We start from the raw sequence: 22845 nt of genomic DNA on the forward strand, positions 1-22845 counted from the left end.
ACTGAGGCTGTATTATTAATGTTCTAAGACAGAAAGTACCACAAACTTGGATGGCTTAAAACACAAATTTATGGTCTCACGGCCCTGGAGGCCAGAAGTAAATCAGGGTGTTAGCCGTGTTGGTTCCTTCTGAAAGCACAGAAGGAAAATGTGTTCCATGACTTCTTTATAGCTTCTAGCAGTTGTCAATTATTTTATGTTCTTTGGCTTGTAAATGTATCACTTTAATCTGCCTTCATTCACATCGCATTCTCTGTGTGTCTGTCTTCTCCCCTCTTATAAGGAGATCAGTAATAATGAATTTAAGTCCCACACTCTTATGACCTCATCTTAACTACCACATCCTGAGGTACTAAGAGTTAGGACTTCAACATATTTTTTTATGAGGACATAATTAAAGCCGAATAGTAGCCATAGTCCATTTCTAGAAGACAGGAAACTCAAGGGTGATTTTCAGATTTAAACACTGATTGTTCATCTCTGTTTACTACCCAGTGGTACAGAATGAATAAAAGTAGATTAAAAGTATACCAAGAGTTTAAGTAAGTTTTAGTATTAGAGAAATCTCACCCTTTACAAACGAGAGTTGCCTCAAACCTGAAAATAATCATCAGGCTCCAGAACTTGAGGCTAAGCAAAGTACACTATTAAAGAATTACATTATTCATCTCAGATATGGTTGTGGAAAACCATTGTGTTAGTTCAACAGATCGCATTATTATACAGACCCATTAAAATCATAGGTCTTACCTTCTATCAAACTTTACTAATAATTCAAAGGATACAAACGAACACCAGATAGAGGCAAAATCCGTATATTTCAGGTTATCTTATAATAAAAGTAGATGGATCAGAAATACCCTATTTTTGTAGATAAAGAATCCCTAGGTGCAAGAAGATCTGGTGAAAGTCATTCTTATCTTAATAACCCCACTAGGAAAGAAGTGGTTTATTAACCTGTCCTCAATCATTTTCCTTCATAACAATGAAAGATCTTTCTGGAGAGCAGAGCTAGGACAACCAGACTTGTTGACCAAGACATTTCCCTTCTAGATTGAGGTGCCTTTACCTTCTCTGTCATACAAAACATGAGCACGTACCAGCAATTGCTATATGTTGTATCCCTTCCCCAGTGGCAGGTTACCCAGGAAATGTGTATTGGATGTTTTGGTATTTATTAAGCTGCTATTTAATTAGCATTAGTTCTCTGGGCCAAGAGGAATTAGAGCTGGGTCTGAGAAGACTGTGCACTGAGAAGATATTTTGGACTTAAAGTTATATGCAGTAAGTGAATGAGACTAAATGTGACTGCTCTGGGAAAGAAAAGGATGTGTTTTCCTGTGGGACACAGCATAAGTTTATCATGTAAAATGATTGGATGAGAAGATGGGGTAGACAACATTTCCTATGTTGTCTATTTGCTGTCAAACATCACGCTATTTCTGGTACCACCACTTGGAGATTCAGTCAGGGATGATCTACTGGACGGAAACTCAGAGAAATAAGCATATTCATTCCCATGGCTATGGCCATCTGTAGCCAAGTTCAGGAGTTTGTATGTGGCACAATCAGAATTAGTAACTTCCCAGATGAACCAATAGAATCCAATAGAATCTAGTCCAAGTGACAGCATTTGATCCCCAATTAAGATGCAGTAGAAGCCAAAAAATGGATTTTTTTTTTTTATGTTTTTATTAGGGATGCCTGGGTGGTTCAGTGGTTGAGTGCCTGCCTTTGGTTCAGGACATGATCCCGGAGTCCTGGAATTGAGTCCTGCATGGGGCTCCCTGCAGGGAGCCTGTCTTTCTCTGCATATGTCTCTGCCTCTGTCTGTGTGTCTTTCATGAATAAATAAATAATCTTAAATAAAAGGTTTTTGTTGAAGTATAGTTGACAATGCTGCACTAGTTTCGAGTGTACAACATAGTGATTCAACAAGTCTATACATTATGCTATGCTCACCACAAGTGTAGCTGCCATTTGTCACTGTACAATGCTATTACAGTACAATTAACTACATTTCCCATGCTGTACCTTTTATCCCTGTGACTTATTCCCTAACTGGAAACCAGTATCTCTCACTCCCCTTTTCCCATAAAATAATTGATATTTTAGATACATGAAGCATTTACTTTCCTTTTGTCCTTAAACCCTTTGGGATGGAGTTTACTTTCACATGAAATTGGAAAAAAACTACTGGCACATAATTTTTAAACATTTTAAGTGTCCAATGCTTTATAATCCAAGAAAACCTTTTTTTGAAACAGCATATTGTTTTTCTGGAGTTAGTCTGACATTAATGAAAGACAGATTGGAACTGATAACATTGCACAACAGGAGGGAATACCAGGAATTTTTTTCACATTTTCTAGGTTTTATATCCTCTTTCAAAAAATCTGCAAGAAATAAAATCAGCCTAATTTGCTTTTAAAATTCCTACATGATCCTCTGGCTTAACTCCTACCTCTCTCATCCTCACCCATTTCACTCCATCTCAATCAGCCTCCTTGCTGAGCTCCCACCTCAGGGCCTTTGTACATCCCATTCTCTGCCTAGAACACTCGTCTTTTAGGTAGCCATATGGTTCCTAAACTCATTTAGATTTCTTCTCAAAATTGAACAAATTCAATCAAAATGCATAAGGGTAAAGAGGTGAGAAGGAGCTAACAATTGATTATAGGTCAGAACATTGATAATAAATGGAAAATCAGTACTTGAAAAAGAATTATTAAAAATTTAAAAGGAACTAAATTAATTACTATGGAGGTCATTTCTTCAAGTCCATTGTTTTAAAATATTTTATTGATTTATTCATGAGAGACAGAGAGAGAAAGGCAGAGACACAGGCAGAGGGAGATGCAGGCTCCACGCAGGGAGCCCTACCTGGGACTCGATCCCAGGACTCCAGGATCACGACCTGAGCTGAAGGCAGCGCCAAACTGCTAAGCCACACAGGCTGCCCAAGTCCATTGTTTACGGAATTGCCATCCTAGAATGGATGTACCTGGTGTCAGCACATCAAGGGTAACTGAGGCAGGTTGTGGAGATCCCAGGGAGTGGAGTAAATGGTATGATTGCATTAAATATGTTCTTTTATAGTTCTCCCTCTGTGTGGTGCTTCTTTTTGATCTATTTTCTTTTGATAATTATTTCTTTTTCTTTAGTTATCTCCCTTTGTAGATGGTTTGTGTATGGGATCACATCTAGCAGCACTCCTCTGAAGGCCTTTGAAAATCTCGAATAATAGACTGACTATAACCCAGGTGTAGCTCAAAGAATAGAGTCTGTGAGGTAGACAATATTTTACTTGTTACTTTAATGCATAATTGCCATAATAAAACATTGAAATGTAGCCTGAATTTCTGTGCAGGGGCAAGTAGGAAAGGAGCAGGCAATCTCTCTTCATGTCTTCAATAGAAAAAGACAAAGAAGCCCTTGAGATTCACACATAATTCAGGGCTAGGATGTGGAAGGGGCAACAGAGGTAGTCCTTAACATATGCAGACACATTTTAAAGATAGATTTTTTTTTTCCCCTTTTGCAGTCACCACTGCCCCTGGTATGAATTGGATCAAGGATGTACAGGAGCCAAAAAGAACTTTAACAAGATTAACAAGAAGAAACTCCAGTACCTTTGCGGTGACTTGACAAATTTACCAGAGTTTGGTGAAAGTAGAGAAGTTGTGTCAATCAAGCCACAGTTATTGAGTGGAGTGATATTTAGTCATTCAGAACCTGTTCTATTTTGCAGTCTCAGAAGACCTAGTATAGGATGACTATGCTGTTGCTAACCTTAGGAACTGTGCTACTAGTGGCCTCATGGGTGGCTTAGTTGGTTAAGGGTCTGCCTTTGGCTCAGGTGGTGATCCCAGGGTCCTGGGATGGAGTCCTGATCAGCAGGAAGTCTGCTTTTCACTCTCCCTCTGACCCTGTCCTACCAACTAGTGCTCTCTTTCTCTTCTCTCTCAAATAAAACCTTAAAAAAAAAAAAAAGAACTGTGCTACTCGTGTTTCCTCATGTTCTTGTAAACCCCATCATTGAAGGCACTTTAGCATTTGTGCATGTGAGCATACATGAGACCCTAAATGGCCTACAGGGTACTAGTATTGAAAATGTATTTAGTAACAATTTGTAATGGACCAGGGGTCCTTTAAGGTTACATACTTCTGAAACCTGGGTGGTCAGATGGAATTTAAATAATTGTTTCCATCTATATTCCCTAATTCTTTTTATTCAGGAAGTTATTTTCTAAATATATTTAAATTAAGAAAATATTTATTTATACTAATAATTACCATTTACTGCCAGAAGTTATTCTAGGAGTCTCAGTACATTTTCTCATGTGATCCTCACATGAGACCAAATTTTAATTTTAATTTTAAAAATGATAAAATTAGAGGATCCCTGGGTGGCTCAGTGGTTTGGCGCCTGCCTGTGGCCCAGGGCGCGATCCTGGAGTCCTGGGATCAAGTCCCGTGTCGGGCTCCTGGCATGGAGCCTGCTTCTCCCTCCTCCTGTGTCTCTGCCCTCCCCCCTCTCTCTCTCATGAAAAAATAAATAAAATCTTTAAAAAAAAATGATAAAATTAAGTTTTAGAGGGGTTAGGTAAAATACCCAAGGAAACACTTAGTGGAAAATTTAGGATTTAAACTCAGATGTATCTGACTTTGAAATCTGTTCATTCTACTAAGCTGTTCTGAATTACATATTGCCGATTTATTCATGAGCCCTCGTTTTTTAAAACAGTTATTTGCATGATATCTGTCATATATTGAGCACAGACTACATGCTTGATATTGTGGGGAGCTAATGTTCTTGTCAGATTTACTTAATAATGTAGAAACAGACATGTAAATGATATTGTAATAATATCTGGAAGAGCACCTATATTTACACAAGGAGCACATGCATTGATCCCAGGAGGCTCATGCTTTGAGAGACATGCGGATATTGACCCTTACCAAGGAAGAGCAGATTCAAGTAACTCATTACATATTCACTCTCACATGTCCATTGGAAGGAATGACAGATAGCAGGGCATATATTTTAACACAATTTCTCTTATTTTCCTCCAGCATGCAATTTAATTCAAGTAGTTTCAGAATTCCAGTGTACCACAAACATGCAACAATATGTGTTGAATGCACCCCTTGCATTGAAGACCTGCTTTTCAGCACAGTGTCCACAGCACTCTTGTATGATGGAGTGTGAACTGCTCTTTATACACTATGTCATTTAATCCTCAGAACATCCCTATTATGTAAGTAGGATTAGTTCCATTTATAGGTGAAGGACACATGGTGCAGAGAAGTGGCACTTGCCCAAATATGCATCCATACAGCAAACCATTTTTATAAAAGTAGCAGGTTTGATATAAGTAGTCTATGAATCAGCTGAGTGTCTTCTCTAGTTAGTTATGAGTTCCTTGGTGTAGTGATTGTGGTAGGCTGAATGAGGGACTTCAAAAGACATCCATATCCTAATCTTGGTAGGCTGAATGAGGGCCTTCAAATCTATGGTAGGCTGAATGATGGCCATCAAAAGATGTCTATATCCTAATATTAGAAATTTTTAAATATGTTACCTTATTTGGCAAAGGGCTCTTACAGATGGATTAAATTAAGGATCTTTAGGTGGAAATTTATCCTAGATTATCTGGGTGAACCCAATGTAATTAGAAGGGCCTTTACAAGAGGGAGACAGGAATGTCAGAAACAGAAAGGAGATTTGCAATGGAAGCAGAGGTTGTGATGTGCTATAGAATGGGAGAATGAGCCATCTCTGGGCAGATCAACCTCTGAAACACTTTGATAATGGGAATTTAAGAGTGCAAGACTTTATAAACTTTTTTTTGCCTTTTCATTTCTTGATTCCTGTCTCTTGTTGCAGGATCTAATATGTTAAGATGTTCTTGGATAACATCCTAAAATGATGTTTTTCTTCATAGCCAAGTTCTATATGAACTCATGTTGATAAATTAAAACACCTTTTAGGGATCCCTGGGTGGCGCAGCGGTTTGGCGCCTGCCTTTGGCTCAGGGTGCGATCCTGGAGACCCGGGATCGAATCCCACGTCGGGCTCCCGGTGCATGGAGCCTGCTTCTCCCTCTGCCTGTGTCTCTGCCTCTCTCTCTCTCTCTGTGACTATCATAAATAAATAAAAATTTAAAAAAAATAAAACACCTTTTAGTCATTAGCTATTTTAACATAAATAAGGTTGGATTATCATGGTTCATTTTAATGAGTCAGTAGATAAAATCACAACTCAGTTTGTTCTAGTGACTGAATAAGCAATGTTTCTTGACTAATGCTGTATTAGGTTACCAGCTTATACTAATGAGCAATTTTAAGAATAAGAAATTTGGGAAGTTATTTGGCTGGGGTTTTTAAAAACAAGATGTCATGCTAGGACTTGTTAAAAGTTCCTCCATGACAAATTCAATACAAAATATTATTAACTGTGTCTTGACAGCTCATTTTCTTCTGTTATAAACAGTCAAAAAAAGCAGCTCTGGTTTATTTAATTCCAAGAAAAGAAGAATTGGAACCATTTAGCCTGCTTAATATCAAAACCTACCTGACCCAGAGAACAATCAGGAGGAATTTCACAGAACACTTTTAGTTACATCATCTCATATGCAAACTCTGACTGCAAATGAAATAGAATTTTTAAAGCCCTAATGCAAATTTCATAGGGTTCATTTTTTTTCTATTATTTTTCCCCTTAGTGCTCTTTCTCTGATTTCTTTTTCTTCTTCCACCCTTTAGAGGTTTCCAGGGATTAATCACTTGTACTTTGCTCCTTTCCCTTAACATTTATCTTTTTCAGAAGTTACTCCATTCTCATGTTATGAATTTACAATTTTGTATGGATTGATTGCTAAATGTTTAAGTTTCAAACTCTTGGTGATTGTATGTAGATCAATCATGCTCATAGCAAATGCTAAACAGTTGTCTTTCTTTCCAGAAAATGATACCTCTCAAAAATATATTCATGCACTCATGCTCCATTATTATCATTACTTATGTGTCTCTGAAGTGGATGTTTTACCAGGCCTCTAGTCTTCATAAAAGTGATCAAGCTCAGGTCACTTCTTGAACCACTCACCATGTCTGTCTAAACTCTTCTTTGTTTCACTTCAGCTATTTTCTTAGGACCCTGAAGAATTGGGCCACTTGGCAGGTAAATTTTGAGTAGGGATCAGTAACGTGAGAAGATAATGAGAATTCAATGATTTTAGAAGATTGTTCTGGGTATAGTGTAGACAGTGGGTTGGAATATAACCTAAAAGATGAGTATAAGTCTTCAGTAAAGTTAGGGAAGAGGGAGGAAAAGAAAATGTGGGTCATAATTACATGTTAGGATCTCATAATGACTGTGTTATCTCTTCCAGAGAACAATCATATTTAAAATGACCCAAAACTGAAGCAAAAGAAGGAGGAAGAAAGGAAAATATTTAACACTGCATGTACTCAACTTGGTGTGTAGTATTCGATAAATATTTTCTGGTTAGATTAATAGCTGACAGGTGAGAGTAATGGTGAAAATTGAAGTCATCTAGGAGGCCTATTTTTTCAGTGGCTTTCTCAGCACATCTCCATTTGCATTGTGCACCTGGCAACTTGACTTATTTTTGGATATGGCTGCCCATCCCTTATCTTCCCTGACTAATCACATCTTACTCCACCTGTCAGTCTTCCAGGTCATTTTAATATGTGCACTCCTTGATAACTGTCATGTAGTAATTCTACATAGTTTCACTGGTACTTCTCATGACTCCTCAAGAGTATTTCGACGCAGTGTCAAAGACTGGATTTTCTGAAATGTCTCATGGTAGCTAACAGAATGTTCTGCACAGTGGAAATCTAAACATGCTTGGTGCCTTATCCTGGAGTACTAATCAAATATCATGCTATTATAGAAAATATGAGAGTATTCTTTGTTATAGGGGCTTCATTTTGAGTATGGTAAGTTGTTTTCTATTCTGTTTTTATATTTAATTCACAACATTTCTCACTTTAGAGGAAAATTGCCTTTAATTTCCAGGAAGCAAACATTTCCAGAAGATGAATCATTTTTTCCTTTGTTTCCCATTATCTCATCTCGTCTCATGATGTAAATTTCCAGATGTTGATGTATTTTCTTCAACTTCTGTTTGTGAATCTTTGTATTTGGTTGTATTCATACACAAAAGTCTTAAAATTGAAATATATGTAGTACATGTCACAAACAGCTTTATAAGTCACTTCTTAAAGCCTTGCTAAGAATATTTGATAATTTGGGACTTAGCTATGACTAGTATAGACTCTGAAACTTAGAAAAAAATTAATTTGGCAACTCCTTTGTGACAAGAGATATTGCATATTATTTTCTAAATTTACATAAGATTAAATCTTTGAGGAATCCCTGGGTGGCACAGCGGTTTAGCGCCTGCCTTTGGCCCAGGGCGCGATCCTGGAGACCCGGGATCGAATCCCACATCGGGTTCCCGGTGCATGGAGCCTGCTTCTCCCTCTGCCTATGTCTCTGCCTCTCTCTCTCTCTCTCTGTGTGTGTGACTATCAAAAATAAATAAAAATTTTAAAAAAAGATTAATTATTTGATATTATGAAAGCATTTTTAATATTTTCCAGTTTTATTGAGATCTGAGATGTAACATTGTATTAGTTTAAGGTATACAACAAAATAATTTAAGTAAATGTTATGAAAGATTATCACAATAAGTTTAGTTAATATCCATTATTTCATATCATTACAAAGTTTTTTTCCTGTGATGAAAACTTTTAAGATCTACTCTCTTAGCAACTTTCAGATATATACAGTACAGTATTGTTAACTATAGTCAGAATGCTGTACATTTCATCCCCAGAACTTGTTTGTCTTATAAATGGAAGTTTCTTTTGAATCTTAGAATCTTAACTGTCATGAAGATAGCTGTTTGCCTTCTTGTGAGCAAAAACTTGGTATACAAAGTTATTGACTCCTAGAGCCAATGAAATATTGTCATATGAAATATTGAAAATTTTGAAATATCGAAAAATGTTAATTACTTATTCCCTCTGTGATAGAAAATATTTTCATCAAGATAATTTTTATTTTAACACAGTTGAAATGCTAAAGAAATGCTTAGATTATAAAATTTATTGAAGTTTGTGTTAGTTTTCTATAGCTAGCATAACAAATCACTGCCAACTTAATGACATAAAACAACAGAAACTTATTATCTCACAGTTTATGGTCAGAAGTCAGACACATAATCTCACTGGGCTAGAATCAAGCTATTGACCAGGACTCTGTTCCTTTCTGGAGGTTCTAGGGAAGAATTTGTTTCTTTGCCTTTTCCAGATTTTGGAGGTCACCTGCATTCTTTATCTTGTGTTCCCATCTTCCATCTCCAAAGCATCAAGAAAATAGTAAATTCAGCCTCGCAGCGGATCCTTTCCTTGAAGTGTTTAAAGGTTCTCTTATCTGTAACTGCCTTTTAATCATTTCCTCCTTGCAAATAACTGAGAAGACAAAGTACATTATTAAAGATAATGAGGTGGAAAATCTGGAATAAACAAAAGATCATTTCTCTATGCCCAGAGGAAATTTTCAGGGTATAAATGTGGCTATTAATTGAAGGTGTTAAAAGAATAAGAATGCATGGATCAAAATGTGTTTTTATGCACATGCCGTATTGTGCATGTACAGAGCTCCTCTCTTTTCCTGCCACTAAAATTTTCAATATAAATTATTTGAAAAATTATTCCAATGGTGATTCTCTCTATTGTGTGCTCTTCTTAAAATGGGGGGAACAAAACCTTTAAGTGAGAGAATTACTTTGGTAACTGCATGATGACATCAATGGAGAGACAGGAAGAGAAACGGAGAGAGGGGAAGAGGGAGAGAGAGAAGAAGGTAGATAGATATATCAGAGGCTGAGTTAAGGGGAATTTGACTGGCTTGAAAAATGATTGAAACAAGTTTTAACATTTATAATTTTGCTGTTCAAGTTTCAGATTTAGAACTTAAACCTTTTTCACTTTAACAGTGCACATGCATTGTTCCAGGTTTTCTTTGCGGAGTTTGAGATCCTTGAGCACCTCAAGCAAATAACAAAACATGATACTGTACGTTTGATCCCTGGTCATTGTCTCTGGTAGAGGTTTGCCTGTGGTTCTAAAGACAGACTTATGCCAAGAGCCCAAAGAAGACCAAAGAGATGGAGAGAATAGAGTCTGGAAGAAACCAGGTGAAGTTTCCAGTTCATAACCTCAACACTTTGTGACATTCAGAAGTTTAGCTTGGCTGTAAATTTTGCTCTTGTTTCTCCTGGCATAGATCTAATTCTTTCAACACCCACAGGAGAGCTCAGTGGATAACTGAGCAACCATCACTAGTACAAATGTCTTTACAATGTGGAAGGCAGGTAGAGTAGAATAGGAATAGGTATCTTCAAAGATGAAACTTTAGATTGTGGTCCTTCTTTATGTTTCTGGCTTCATCCCTCTTCGGACAGTGCCTCTTAAAATTGCTCACTCATACTATATACCATATAATACACTCATACTCTATAGGATATATTTACTATGTGTACTATACACATCCCATATAAAAATGGTAAAAGTAATGGTGTTATAAAATGTAGAATGCCTCAGGAGCACAAAATATTATGCTGGATAGCCAAATTTAATGTAATAATTACCATAGAGCACCATGTTTGTGTGAGGTATTAGAGTAAGCGCTTACTATTCCCCACTTCAATCTTCATGAAAACCTTATCTTAAGTATTAGTTGTCCTCGCTTTACAAAGGAAGAAACCAAAACAACTTTTTCTGTCACACAGCTAATAAGTGGCTGAGTCCAAATTGAATCCAGGTTTAATTAACTCTGAAATCTTTTCTTTTACCCATTAGTCAGTGTGGGACTATCTATAATTAAACTTCCCATGCCACATTATTTTTTCCAAGTTTCATTTCCAGGTCAACTGGAACGCTTTCTCTAAGTTCTAATTTTTTGTCACTATAGTCTTTCAGTTTACTCTTTGGTCTATACTGAACTATTAGTTTAAAATCATTTGATATGAGAAAACTTCTAGGGTTTTTTTCCTTTTTTTTTTTTTTTTAGGATTTTTTTCCTGAGGAAAAGAGAGAGAAGAAAACTTTTAGTTAAATATTATAGATGAATTCACACTTGCCCTTTTTTTCTTTCAACATGTGTAAACGAATAACAATGTATAAAATAAAAGGGGCAAAAGAGATGAGAGATGATAGTATATAAAAGAACGAATAACAATGTATAAGATAGGGGCAAAAGAGATGAGAGATGATAGTATATATAAGATCTCAACAAATTTTTGAAGAGGGAAAACTGATGGATGAATAGATAACTGATTTAAGCAAAGAAGAAAAAGTGGAAATCTAAGTTTTTGTAGAGAGAGATGTTAATGACACAAGAGGAGAAGTGTCAGAGAACCATAAAGATTTAAGAATCAGAGGCATTAGGTACCCAGAAGGTAGAAATATTTTTTGAAAATCTGTTTAAGAAGCAGTTAGGCAGGGCCCGCTGGGTGGCTCAGTCAGTTAGGGATCTGACTCTTGATTTTGGCTCAGGTCATGATCTTAGGGTGGTGAGATGGAGCCTGCATCAGTCTTCATGCTGAGTGTGGATCCTGCTTAAGATTCTCTCCCTCTGCTGCCCCTAACACCTCTCTCTCTCTCACAAAAAAAAAAAAAAAAAAAAAAAAAACAGTTAGGCATCTTAATTCCATCCTTACCTTTTGCTAGTATCTACCTTCCTGTATCCTGGTAATAAAAAGGAAATTTGTTCTCTGGAGAAATTGACTCAGAGTGGCACTAAACTTAGAAACATATACTGAAGACTTGATTAATTGAAAGTATATGGAGTGAACTAGGAGACCCCAACCCTCTTGCCATATTCAGCTCTGAGAATACTGAAAGCTAAGTCTATTCCATCCATCAAATGCATTCCTTAGTAAAAGATTGGAGCAGTGCTTCCTGGAGAAACAAACCAGTCTAAAAGGAAAATTCTACAAATTCTGTAATTCGGAGGTTCTAAAGTAAACATCTGTGTCTCCATCTATAAATTTATTTTTTATTGGTGTTCAATTTGCAACATATAGAATAACACCCAGTGCTCATCCCATCAAGTGCTCCCCTCAGTGCCTGTCACCCAGTCACCCCCACCCCCCGCCCACCTGCCTTTCTACCACCCCTTGTTAGTTTCCCAGAGTTAGGAGTCTCTCATGTTCTATCTCCCTTTCTGATATTTCCCACTCATTTTTTCTCCTTTCCCCTTTATTCCCTTTCACTATTTTTTATATTCCCCAAATGAATGAGACCATATAATGTTTGTCCTTCTCTGATTGACTTATTTCACTCAGCATAATACCCTCCAGTTCCATCCACGTCGAAGCAAATGGTGGGTATTTGTCGTTTCTATTTGTCTGAGTAATATTCCATTGTATACATAGACCACATCTTCTTTATCCATTCATCTTTCGATGGACACCGAGGCTCCTTCCACAGTTTGGCTATTGTGGACATTGCTGCTAGAAACATCGGGGTGCAGGTGTCCCGGCATTTCACTGTATCTGTGTCTTTGGGGTCTAGTCTCCACACAGTTTTAACCCCCCAGTCCACACATCTCACCTCTGAACATGCAGTATCCAGTCAGTATTTTAGTGCCCCATTCCTACATATGAGTGAAGAGCTAAGAAGGAGGAAGGCGCATGGTTTTCCATGACCCTTTAGTATGTATATATAATGTTCATGTATTTCAAAATGTGGTCATGCATAGCATTTATTTTACCAAAATCTCAAAGAAAACAAAATACCATCAAGCATACCTGCTTTAGAGATTGGTTACCTGCCTGAAAGTTGATTACCTGTCTCATTCTCTACTATCCTTCAAAGATTACTTCCTGTACCTTCCCCCTCACTACCACCCATTGTCAAGTTGACTCTCCTTGCTTGGTGAGTACAATAAATGTTTACTACATTAAATTTCACCTACAAACCATATATATTTCTTTTCAGAGTGTTGTAGTTTAGTTATATAAACAATAATTTGCTCAACTGATGTATTTTTCTGTGAAAATCATTTGGGTGTTTTGCAGGGGAAAGAAATACATCATAATTTTTCCCTTTAAAATTAATGGAACTATTTTTTTTCTTTTAACAAGTTTTTACTTAGCAACAGTGTTCTCAGAAAAAATTGTTAGTTGAGGAATAAGTATAATAAAGGCATTTTCGGGTACCCAACTTCTTACTTTATCATTCTTAGGTAAATAGGTATTACCTCCATTTTTTGAATGAGGAAGTTATGACTCAAAGAGGCTCTGGTATGGAATTGAAGTCTTCTTTTCTCAGATACACTCCAGGGACTGTGCTGTTCCTTTTATATACTAGAAAGCCCCCTTTGGTCTCCTGGAAATACTATCTTTTTTCCCTCTGCTAACCTTCACAGCTTCACCATCATTAGTATGCCCATGGATCTAAAAATACTTCAAAATTCTGAAGGTAACCTGATCAAGTATACTAGCTATAGTTTACAGATACTGACAAAAGCTAAGTATCAAGGATTGTTACTGATAAAACATAAACAGAGTTATCCAAAAAGGTGAAGTCCCAGTTAGGCAGCATAGTGTTGGGTCAAGGTTCTAGGGAAAGGCTTGTTTGTATAAGCTGGAAGAGGAGTTTTAGAGTTAGTTTGATAAGCCTGAAATTTGTTTGTTGTTGTTTTTTTTAAGATTTTATTTATTTATTCATGAGAGGCAGAGAGGGAGACAGGCAGAGACACAGGCAGAGGGAGAAGCAGGCTCCACACAGGGAGCCCAACGTGAGACTCGATCCCGGGACTCCAGGATCACTCCCTGGGCTAAAGGCAGGTGCTAAACCACTGAGCCACCCGGGGATCCCCAGTAAGCCTGAAATTTGTATGATGCTCAAGATTCCACAGCAAGGAAGTAGATACAGTAATTGATGTCTTTATTGTTGCCATGGCAATATGTGAACGTAGCTTCTTCCCCTTTATTTCCTCTCCCCAGTCACCATATATTCAAGGCTGTGGCATATGAAAGAACTTTCACTGCAGATCTGGGAGTCAAGGGAGAAAAGCCTGCTTCAGATTTTCCTAAATCCAGCACTCCCCAGCAGTATCCAGAGCCCACAGGGATGCTGCTGTGAAAGGGGCACCAATGCTAGCAAGTCTCCACACTCCTTTGATCATATATCACTAAGAGCAAAATGATTTTTCATGCATTCCCAATATATAGCAATTCATTTATAAATTATATATACACACTACTGTCAATTCATATTTTAAATCTGAGTTTTACTTCATTCTACATGAAAGCAGCATGATAAGTAGAAGTAAACGAGTATTTTCTTCCCATTCCCCCAATGGATTGCTTTGCACAATTACTGGAATGTGATCATCTCATTTTCCTGATCTACCATAATTTTATCAACAGAAAGGACCAGGAAGGACCTAGGATTATCTTTCCTTTAACAAAAAAACAAAATGCCCTTTCACAAAAAGAATATATTTCTTTTATCTAGAAAAATAATAGTTGAGGCAAATGGTAAATAATTTGTAGGAAAGAATATAAGAAAAAGTATTTTTCTTTTGATACTTACTGGAATGATACTCTTAGCAAGAAGGTTTATTTTCTTGAAAATTCTCAGGGGATCAACACACTATGAAGGGGAAATAAAATTTTATTTTCACTAACAAGGAAACATTGATTTTTGCCAGGATTGGTTAGCTTGATAATTACAAATTTCAAAAGATAATTCTGTTTCTCATTATAAGTAATGAGAAACATTATAACATAACATAATGTAAAAATAGTTGGTTATGAAAAATATTGTTCCAGTTATCCTCAAAAATATTTTTTTTAAGGATACACAGTTCCATTTTGTTCTCCACAAAGATATCTAAACATGAATCTGGGTTAGAGTCTATTTGAAACCAAATAAGGCTTAATTCTCTAAAAATTCTGATCCTTAAGATACTGATTGCAAAGAAAAAATAACTATAACACAAGCCCTTGCAATTTGGAATAGAATAAACATCACCTTTCTATATATCACTAGTAATTTAGTTTTAAAATCTGTAGATGTTAGAACGGTAGATAAATCCAAATAACCTATCAATTCATTCAATTAGTTTGCTTCAAAATTTATCTTACCCTCACCAATTGCTTGTTTTGAGTTCATGAAATCATCTTGTTAATTTTATATGGACACAATCAGAATCTTCAACAGATAATCTGAGGCAAAAGCTTATTCTGAAACCACAGGACAAAAATCGTAGAGATTATTTTTAACAAGAGCACACCCTCAACATATTGGGGACAGTCATGTCTTACCTTTGTTAAATAATTACATTAAATATCAAATAATATTTTTTAAAACAAGTCACTATTTCCCACTGTCTTCAAAAACTACATAAAGATATTGAAAGCTTCTTATGGACTCTCAACAGATAAAGAACTTTTTTTCAAGTAAAATCATTACTTGACAAAAAGCTGAAATCAGAATATTTTTCCAAGCCTAACCACATTAAAGAAAAAAGTCTCTTGCAATCAATGTATTTCTTTTCACCACACATATGCTTTAGTCAAATTATATCTGTAAAATATATTTTTAAATAATGACTTTAAAACAAAAAGTTTTTTAAATGTGCCACAATGATATTCATGGTAAATACAAGAAAAGATTTGGTTAATATCCTAGCCAACTGGGATCCCTGGGTGGCGCAGCAGTTTGGCGCCTGCCTTTGGCCCAGGGCGCGATCCTGGAGACCCGGGATCGAATCCCACGTCGGGCTCCCGGTGCATGAAGCCTGCTTCTCCCTCTGCCTGTGTCTCTGCCTCTCTCTCTCTCTCTCTCTCTCTCTCTGTGACTATCATAAATAAATAAAAATTAAAAAAAAATATCCTAGCCAACTTAATGTAAGTCAGTATTTTCTCAACTTTGATTATCAACTAGAATTCCCTGGGAACTTTTTAAAAAATACTAATGTCCAAAACCCATTTTAGAGCAATTAAATCATAATCTCTGAGGGTGGTTCCTGGACTTTGTTGTTTTGTTAATGATTCCCATGGACATGCAGAGTTGGGACTCTCTAGGCTAAAAGTAATTCTCGCTGTGATAATAAGTGTCTCCATCTGGGGAGTGCTCTTCTCTGTGTCAAATGTTGGGCTAGGTTTTTTAACCTACATCATGCAATTTAATCTCTACAGTAAAAATGGTTTTACTTTATATATAAGAAAACTTATAGGTAAACCCACCATAGTCAGTAGCAGTGCCAAGATTCAGACCCCACACTGTCTTGCTCTGAAAAATCACCACTCTCTACTCTTCCCCAAGACACCAAAGCAAAAGGTTATAGAGACAACACTTGCATCAGTCAGAAGTGAGCCAAAGAAGTACTTCCTTGATTTTCCTAGAAATTCTGGGCAACAACAATTAAAAAAAAAATGTATTGGAATACTTCTGAAATGTTTTCAAGGCAGTCCTCAGTTTAGGATGTGGTATGAAGAAAAATGGTACCCAATATGTTTACATTTCAATCCGCAGAACCTGTGAGTAGGCTACCTTATAGGGTAAAAGGGACTTTGCAGATGTGATTAAATATTTTGCCATAAAGAGATTATCCTGTATTGTCTAAGTAGGTCCAATGTAGTCACAAAATCCCTCATGAGAGGAAGGCAGCAGTGTCAGAGTCAGAGAAGGTGATTAAACCATGGATGAAGTCAAAGTGATACAGAGACATGAGAATGCAGATAGTCTTTAGAAGCTGGAAAAGGCAAGGTAATCAGTTGTCTCCTAGAGTCTCCAGAAGAAATGCAGCCCTGCCAATACAGTTTGAACTTCTTACCTCCAGAACTCAAAGACAATAAATATGTTCTTTCAAGCCTCTAGTTTGTGGCAATTATAGCAACAATGGGAAACTAATACAAAAGATACTGTATTTGCTATGTAAAGTCATGGGATTATGTAAAACTTCACCTACTAAGACAGTTTAGGATAGTGGGTTTTTTTTTTAAAGATTTTATTTATTTATTCCTGAGAGACACACAGAGAGAGGCAGAGACATAGGAAGAGAGAGAAGCAGGTTTCCTGTGGGGAGCCTGATGCAGACTCGATCCCAGGATCCCAGGATCACGACCTGAGCCAAAGGTAGACACTCAACCACTGAGCCACCCAGGCATCCCTAGGATAATTCACAGAGAATTATCTGTGAATAAAAGAGAAACCACAACTCATAGGTTGCATTAATTGGCCTGATATTTGCAAAGAAGAGGGAGGGAGAAAGAGAAATCACACAAAAATTCAGGGGTCAGCCACCTCAGTGACATTTCTGGAGCTCAATGGTTTGGAACCTATGAACATATCCCCTTGAAAGTGGAAGACATGTTGTACCTTGAACCACCTAGCACTAAATAGGGCTTGATATTGGTGGCCTTTGTGGATTTTGGAGATAACATACCTTATTTGAATGTATTAATTGAAACCATTTACTGAGTAATCCATGAGGGTCCTGGTGTTGAGTGGGAACCAGAGCAATAGAAGACTATTCAGCAAATTAAGGTTTCAATGCAGGCTGTTCTGCTAAATGCGCCTCATGACCTAGCAGAATCAATGATTCTCAGAGTGTCTATGGCAAATATTGATGTACTGTTGAGTCACTTTAAGCACTAACAGGAGAATATCAAAATTCCAGAGTTTTGGAGTAAATCTTTGCCTTTTTCTACAATTTTTCTCTTTTGAGAAATACATCCTAACTTCCTACTGGGTCCTGGTAGAGACTGAATGCCTGCCATGGAACATAAGGTGACCATGTAGCCTGAACTTTCCATCTTGAACCGGGTGTTTCAGATCCACCAAGCCATGAAGTTAGGCATATACAGCAGTATTCTGTTATCAGGTGGAAAAGGTATATAAGCTCGGGCTCTGTTGACATGGACTTCAGTTGCATTGTCTCTTCTATTTCAGAACACACCTATGATCTCATAGAGAGTTAACCAGTAGGTGCACTGCTGTAACATTACAGTCTCATTCAGGGATGATCTGGCGGGAAAAGGTGAATGGAAATCATCTTAGTAGGCAGAGCATTGAGTGGGACATTCTTTTGTTGTCTACCTAGTCTACTCAAAGAGATGACCAGAAGAATGGATCTACATTGACTAATGGGAAATTTCTAGTGATTTGGTGTTATGATCTGGGACTTAGGAAGAATAGGGCTGAAAATGTAGTGGCAAGGAAGTCTGGAAGAAAAATGCATGTGGGTGGACTTCTGAAACTTGACATATAGTGTGAAAAATAATTGTGTCTCATGAGTGCTCACCAAATGGAATCTACTGTAGAGAAGTCTTTCAACAATTAGGTGTACGAAAGGACAGGTTCTCTAAATGTCAGATGCCTCTTTCTCCATCTAGTACTTGCTCAATGAGCTCACAGGCAGAGTGCCCATGGTGACAGGGATAGAGGTTATAAATGGGCTCAACGATCTGAACTTCCTCTTACCAAGGTTGATCTGACTACTGTTTCTTAGTAGTTCCTTTTTTTTTTAATTTAAAAAAATTTTTTTTTATTTTTAAAGATTTTATTTATTTATTCATGATAGACATAGAGAGGGGGAGAGAGAGAGAGAGAGGCAGGGACACAGGCACAGGGAGAAGCAGGCTCCATGCAGGGAACCCGATGTGGGACTCAATCCCAGGACTCCAGGATCATGCCCTGGGCCAAAGGCAGGTGCTAAACCGCTGAGCCATGCAGGGATCCCCTTTTTAGTAGTTTCTACCTATCAACAGCAAACAGATCTTGATGTGGTCATATCTATATCAATAATGAAAGATGTCAGTCCTATAGTACACATAAATTTAATAAATAGTTTTTCATGCTCTGTGACTTGCCTGTTAATTGTCTTAATGGTGTCTTTTAATGAGTAATTTTATTTTATTTTAATGAATTCTGTTATTTTTTGTTTTATGGTCCTTGTCTTCTCTTATTAGAGAAATCTTTGGCTACCTTGAGGTTACAAAGATTTTCCAATAGCTCATTCTAAAAATTTTATAATTTGGAATCCCTGGGTGGCTCAGTGGTTTAGCACCTGCCTTTGGCCAGGGCATGATCCTGGAGTCCTGGGATTGAGTCCCACATCGGGTTCCCTGCATGGAGCCTGCTTCTCCCTGTGCCTGTGTCCCTTCCTCTCTTTCTCTCTCTCTCTCTCTCTCTCTCTGTGTGTGTTTTTCATGAATAAATAAATAAATAAAATCTTTTTTAATTAAAAATTTTATAACGTTAACTTTTGGATTAGGTCTATCTATGAACTATCTCAAATTAATTTTTGTGTATAGTGTGTTTTTTAGGGGTCAGAGTTTGTTTTCATGTGAATTTGTATTCCAGCACCATTTGCCAAAAAGGCTTTCATTTCTCTTTGGATTACTTTGGAATCTTTATCAAAAGCAAAGTAACTAAATAAGTGTAAGTCAGTTTCTGAGCCCTTTAATCTGTTTTATTGATCTGTTTGTTTATCTGTATTCCAGACTCACACTGATTGTTATAGTTTTACATAAAGTCTTGAAATCAGGTAATACAAACTTTACACTTTTAGTCTTCTTTTTCATAACTATGCAGAATATTCTGGGTTCTTGCATTTCCATATACATTTAAAAATTAGCTTGTCAACATCTATAAAAAAGCCTGCTGGGATTAGGATTGGGATTGGGACTGATGCTATCTTTGTTGTCTTGCTGGTAAATGAGAAGTGTCTCAGTTTTCCTAGTAGTATTATTTAATTATTGAACATTATAGGATTTTATAAAATTAGACTTCTATGCTGATTTAGTCAGCCCTTCATGTGCTGAAGACATGACACTGGCAGTGATAGTGTTGTCTTCTGTTCTTCTGTGTGTGGCCTAGACCAAAAGGATTAGATATTAATCCTAAAATAATTCTTTCTCTTCTGTACCTAGCCAAAAATTTCATTGTTTCCATCTAAACAAACACCAATCAAAACACTACAAGGAGGAAATGATAATAAATGAGCTAGAAACAAATGACTATAAACACAATAAAGGAAAACCATGTTACTGGTTAGTCTAATGATTACCATCTACTATGACAATTGGCCCTTTCCCAATATGTAAGATTTTTGAAAGAAACTTCACTTGGGGTATTTCAGAATAAATCACATCAGCAGGATTCGAGACTCCCTGTTGTCAGACACTGTATAATCACAATATATTATATTATTCTTACAAGGGTTATAAAAATGAACTCCTTTACTAATTCAATCAGAAGCTCTTTGAAACCCTTTATCAGGCACCCAGAAAACAATCTGTCATGCAGTGTTCTTCAGTAGCTGCTCACAGTCTTTTTGTTTCTTTATAGTTGACTTATTTCCAGATGGATCATATAGGCTTTAAAGAAAATATAGTTTAAAAACTTGATCCAGACATATGATCTATCGGATAATACATTTCATAATTTACTTCCATTGCTGTACAAAGGCATCAAATTCTGAGACTTGCTTAAAGAGCTCTTAACAGAAGGGAAGTCTGTTTAATTTCAGTCAGTAGATATTTTGTCTTTTGGCTAGCTAAACATAATCCACAGAGAGTTTTGAAAATGAAGATGTACATGGAACATGGTCTAAGAAACCAAAGAGAAATAAACTGAATGTAGAAATTTTATGGCTAAAAATGTTGTTTGTGGCAGCTGATAGTATAATTCACGGTCACTTTTCAGTGGAACTGGCTGTATATGCACCATTCCACCAAACTCATTTTTAATACGTGACCACTCAGTTTTAGGCACTGTATTAAGCACTATAGATAAACATACTAATCAAATGCTGTCCATGTCTCAGATAATTTCGCAGCTGGTGGGAAAGGAATATGTAACAACAACTAATGCTAATAATAAATTATGACAGAGTTATGTAGAAGTGTTCTAAGAGCCCATATGGAGAACAATGAGTACTGATGGAGAAACTGTTCTTAATTCCAGACAGAGGTCAAAGACAGCTTCACCAAAGAAATGATATTTGAAATAGGACGTAAGAATTGAGTAGCCGTGGCTAGTAAATCTGATGAAAACAAAATGTGCCTTAAGTCTAGAATAAACTTTACGATGTATTAAGTTCTCAGTTCCTACACTAAGTTAGGTAATACTGTATTAAAGTGTTTTTAAACATCTACATTCTGAATCTGTATCTTTTAGGATTACATTAAATAGTGGCCATTTTTATTGCTACTTATTATTCTTTATAGTTTTGATTAGAAAGCCAGGAATGCTCTCATTGATGACGGAGGTAAATAAACATTTTAGCTCACTGGCAATCCAAATTGTTGTACAGGGTTTTCTCCTATCCATCAACTGGTAGCAGGGTCTGTGAAATAGTTGCTGTAGGAATTCTTTGCACACCTCAGTGGTAATCAGTTATATTGAAGCACTATTCTCTGAGGATGGTGCTTCCCTGGCCATTCAGGATATCTGAATATTAGCAATTCTTTTGTATTTATTGGATTATATAATTGCCTTTAATAAAAGCTTAAAGAGTTCTTTTACTTGGGACTTTATAAAAATAATATGAGAATATCTTGAAAATAACTAAATTTATACTAAAAGCTGAGAAAATAATGTATTACTATGTAGTTATCTTAACAATAACTATAAATACAGCCTACTCTCAAGAATCCAGTCCTTAGGAAACTGGATTCCCTGGTGAAACTCTTGGCATATATGGCCAAGGAAAATCTCTAAAGAAATTGGCCCAGTAGTATTTGATTTCTCTTTTTACTTAATCATTAAATTCATTTCTCCATCTTTTACATCTTTGTCAATTCTTGACTGAATTGGAATAGCCACTTCCCTTGTATCAGGGAGGTATGTCAGGGCTTTAAAATCAATTGCCCAGTACCCTGAATGTCCCCAGCCAGAATTGTTTAGCATTTAGACTTAAACATAGAGAGTCAGGATCATTTGTTATTCAGTAATATTTCTCTCAGAGATGAAGATAGGATTTAATATTATCTCTCTTCTGTAAAATCTTGAGAGCAACTTTTTATTGCCCCCCAAACTTTTTCAATTAGGATCTCTCTCTTTTTCCTCTGTGTGGCTCAACATAGCCATGACTAAAATTTTATCAAACACTGAATTTCCTGTAATCTTATTCTTTTCAGTAAAGATTTTTTTCCACACTCTCATTACTCTAGCTTCAGAGAGTGGCTAATGATATGAAGTGGATGCTTAATGGATACATGGTGAGATCCACATACTGGGATGGAGCTTTTTATGGGAAGAAAAAGGAATCAGAATTCCCTTTCTTCTGGATTTTTGCTACCTAGTAGAATGTTACGATTGGATTGGCAGTTTTTTCTTGGGAAAAACTGCTGTGATCAAGGACTAATACATCTTATAGGATTATAAATAGCCTAGGAGGTCCTCAGTCCTGGATGGCCTTTTGGTGCCCACATAGAACCAAGGGAAAGGGAGCAAGGGGAGATAGACTAGCTGTGTACTAACCTTTAATAAATAGACTTAAAACTGAGAAAGATTTCTATGACTTTTCCAGCCAAACTTCTTAATAGCAGATACTTGGAGAAGGAACCTTAGCAAGGAATAATGTACATACATGCTGCTGAAGTGTAGCTAGTGTCATATAACTCAACCATCTGTAGAAGCAAGCTACCCAACAGAATACAGATGCATTGCAGGAATGGAGATTTAATATCTTAGAAACTTCACTAACAAAGGCAATTAGTTTAATAATAGAGAAACTGAAATGTGATACAGGATCTCAAAGAAATGATCCTTTGTCAGCAT

General features: G+C 36.6%; 1 protein-coding gene across 3 annotated transcripts in view; it reads left to right on the forward strand.

Annotated features, from left to right (window-relative positions):
- Positions 1–22845, forward strand: part of TMTC3 (transmembrane O-mannosyltransferase targeting cadherins 3) — a 102454-nt gene that overhangs the window by 70858 nt on the left and 8751 nt on the right. Inside the window, exon 16 of one of the 3 annotated variants that reach the window (XR_012005764.1) lies at positions 3545–3988. The exons of 1 other annotated variant lie outside the window; for it this stretch is intronic. The gene's annotated coding sequence lies outside the window, so the exon portion shown is untranslated. Of the gene's footprint in view, positions 1–3544; positions 3989–22845 lie in introns of those variants that run through there. One more of the 3 variants, XR_012005763.1, reaches the window with a different exon arrangement.

Source organism: Canis lupus, chromosome 13, assembly GCF_048164855.1.
Source record: "Canis lupus baileyi chromosome 13, mCanLup2.hap1, whole genome shotgun sequence".
NCBI classification, from domain to species: Eukaryota; Metazoa; Chordata; class Mammalia; order Carnivora; family Canidae; genus Canis; species Canis lupus.